The 3,998-nt window shown below is 28.1% G+C and overlaps 1 pseudogene; it reads left to right on the forward strand.

Moving 5' to 3' along the window:
• The first annotated feature begins 296 nt into the window (after window positions 1–296).
• On the forward strand, window positions 297–3,705 carry LOC111902923 (protein NDL1-like; annotated as a pseudogene).
• The last annotated feature ends 293 nt before the right edge of the window (window positions 3,706–3,998 follow it).

The following is a 3,998-nucleotide window of genomic DNA, read 5'->3' on the forward strand; positions in this document are numbered from 1 at the left end:
AGGGGTGGTTTCTAGAGGTCTGATTCTACATGTTGGGGGATTTCAACATAAATATCATCATTGATTTTGATTTCGAAATTTCTGGTGTGGACCTCAACATCGTTTTTGATCTGTGGTCCAAATATGTTAATTGAATTAACAGTCACGATATGCATAAGTTTACCATAGCTCTATGGCTAGAACAATGGGTTCTCGTGAATCTAGCAGACCACCCTATTTACTGGATCTCAAGATCTGAATCTGATAGGGTTTCAAATTAAATAAATGATAAGCTATTGGATTGTGACCTAGAGGTGATGGGTGATGTTGGAATAGGTATATGATGCTGTTACCAGAATAGTTAGGAGATGTTAGTGATGGAATAAGGGAATGATGCATATGGTATGCGAAGGTAGGGATATTTTGTTTTATTTTTGTATTATTTTTTAATTTAAAACTAATAAAGAAGTAAAAAAAATGAAAAAAGAATTCATTAAGCGTAAAATGATCATTTTATGCCTATAGGACTAAGTGTGCAAGAAAAAATAAACTTACAGACAGTCTGAGTTAATTTTTGAAAAAAAAACTAAACGTATGTTTTAGCACATACACAAGGGACAGATGGTGTAATTTTCATATGGTGATGAGGTAGATATAAGGTTATATCTCATGATCTTGGATGAAATAACTCTACCATCAATATACAAAATCAAATCTTTTGAGAGTTAATAAGATGATAGATATTAGATAATGTGTATTAATCAAGGTTATAAAAAGCTTGACATGCCTTCGTCATGACTCCAAAGTTTGTACACCCTGCTACCCCGTCATGTTTTAACAAAATGTCGTATTAAGTTATATATGTAAAATTGAATGATGTAGAAAATATGTATATAATTGTTAATTATATAAAATTGTCGTTTAAGACACGTCTTACAAACAACATGATTCGCCACGGGTCGTAAAAGTTTGCGGCTTGACATTGCCTCAAAGTCATGTCTAACGTTATTTAGAACATTCGTATTACTACCAACTTTAATCATATTGCTTTTTAACTTTTTCAGAAAAATGTAATTAAACATTTTTCCATGTGATTTTCAAGCTACAATAATTACACCAAAAATTTATTAACAATTGACATTTAATATATTAAAATATCCTCTAAGTTAATTTTTAATATATATTAAAATCTAAATACGTTTTGATTGACTTCTTATCTTTGATTGACAAAATATATATATATATATATATATATATATATATATATATATATATATATATATATATATATATATATATATATATATATATATATATATATATATATATATATATATATATATATATATATATCACCGTTGAGGTGACCTAATAAAATTAAATGTGATATTTTATTAATTAAAGTATCATTTTAAGATTTGTAGTATCCTTTTGCCTCCAATGAAGCAACAACTATATGAATACTTTATAATTTTTGTAGTTAATGTGTTGACTATTTTATATTTCAACATATTATAAAAGTTTTTAGATTTATATGATTACATTCTGTGTACAAAATAGGTGATAGATACAAAATTATTGCATATTAAATCTGTTGAATGATATATATATATATATATATATATATATATATATATATATATATATATATATATATATATATATATATATATATATATATATATATATATATATATATATATATATATATATGAATGATCATTTAAGAACTCAAAGTTTCCCGAGAACCCGAGAACTAAAGGTGGAATGTTGGATCAAAAAAATGAAGGGCCGAGACGTAAGGTGACGTTTTTGTAAATAAGTAGACAAAAAAAGAAGGAAATGTATCTTAATCAATTCAGTCAATGCTATTATAGGAATAAAAGTATAATTAAATTATTTGTTAAATCTAATATCTTATAAAATAAATTTTCATCTCTCTCTCTCTCCTCCCCGTTTTCCTCTCTCACTCAAACCTACGATCCATCCTCCGACGACTCACCTCCGTCAAATTGCCTCTAATCCTTCATCAAATTCCATGCTTTCGATTCTGAAATTGCTTCTACTCACATGAATATGGTGGAGATAAACGACGAACATGATTTATCGTCGATTTCCAGATCCCAATCGATCAAACTATCATCATTGATCATCAATCTATATGAAATTTGAAATCCCCCAACAATCGAAGTTTCATTGTTGCTGAACTCCTTGATCTCACGTTCTTCATATAAATACTCCAGTGAAGATTATTTGATTTTGAATCGTTTTATCCTCCATCAATTCGTTCCCCAGAGTACAATATAATCGCCGACTTCATCTCGGCCTCAACTGTGGATTGAAGACATGAACGAAGAAGATGATCCCTTGTCGGTCAAAATTTAGGTATCATCTGTTTCTGTTGTTGACTCCTGACCTTCGTTTGATCTTTATGAATTTTTTTTGCCTAATCTTTTAGTTAAACCTATATAGTCAATATGTTTTTATAAAGAGTTAAATCCTTGTGTTGATTGTAGGCATAAAAATAGACACATGTGTTATTGAAAAATACAAACATTTGTTTGCACTCAACATGTTCGATGAAATGCCTCAATGAGAAATATCACATGTTAACTTCAATTTGACTTCATGAATAATAAACCAATTCCAATTTAGGTTTCTATCCAAGTCAACATCGGAAATGTGGATAAACTCGTTGCCAATAAAGTCATCACACAGGTACTGACTATATCATTCTACCTAAAGTAGCTGAAATTTGAGTTATTGTTTTTTTATAGTGTTGTATGACTGGATAAATCTTCATGATATTCATCAAATATGTTAAATGTTAGTGTATTGATACATTAATCCTGGTTCTTTTACATAACTTATTAATACATTGTGTCCAGATTAAAATTAAGTAAAAAAGAAAGTCATAATAACTATCTGGATTGATTGAGTTAAAAGAAAAGGATCCTAAATCATTGAAACTTAGTAAAAAAGAGATATCTTGTTAATGTTTGAAATGGTTATGGTTGTAACATATTGAGGTATTGTCACCAATGGAGAAACTCAACTACTATGTTGTCCAAAACCATTTGAGGTAATCTATGATTCCATGAATCCATCGTTTTCTTTGAAAGGGGATTCATGTTATTCATTGTGTACTAATTTGAATTTAATCTGTATCTTAAATTCATGCTCTCATTGTTACACAAATTAATAATTTCATTTCCAGGAACACCTTGTAAAAACTTCGAGTGGATTTGTTATGTTGCCATATATGGAGATAAAGAGAAGGTAGTTCTTATTACATATCCCGATTTAACTTTAAATCGTAAATGATTCTGTTTTCATTCGTTAATCAACAAAATTTGTTGAAAACAAATGAAATTTGGCTTATTTGTTTACATGTTTGAACAGATATGTCATGTTCACAAGGTCTTTTCTTATGCCCTGAAGCATTTTCTTTACTGATTCATAATTTCTACATTTACCATATTAGCCCTCCCGGCCATGAGGTCAGCAATCAAAACTTCATTTTTATTTTTTATTATTCTTTTTAAATATATACACAATTCAATAGTAAAACAATTTGTATTCCTATCTTATTTTATACATCTTTAAGAGCTATTGTAGTTGGGAGCTGCATCAATGTCATATAATGATCCATTGTTATCTGTTGATGACTTAGTTGATCAGGTTGCTGAGGTTCTTGAATATTTTGGTTACTTTTATATTTTTTAGTTTTTCAACTAATAATTTGGATATAAAGAATCTTTACAAACATTCTAATATTTATATTATTTTTTGGACATAAACTAATTATATAGTGCACTAATAATCACCATCTGCTTCTTTAGTATTCCATTTTTGAATTTGTGTTTTGGAATTCAGCAAATCTCATATAGTTATAGAAAAAAAATCACATGTAGTTCAAATATAGATCACATGTGATTCACATTTAAATCATAAATGAATCACAAATGAATTACATGTGATTCAAATGTAAATAACATGTAATTCACATGTAAATCACA

Source organism: Lactuca sativa, chromosome 3 (assembly GCF_002870075.4).
Source record: "Lactuca sativa cultivar Salinas chromosome 3, Lsat_Salinas_v11, whole genome shotgun sequence".
NCBI lineage: Eukaryota > Viridiplantae > Streptophyta > Magnoliopsida > Asterales > Asteraceae > Lactuca > Lactuca sativa.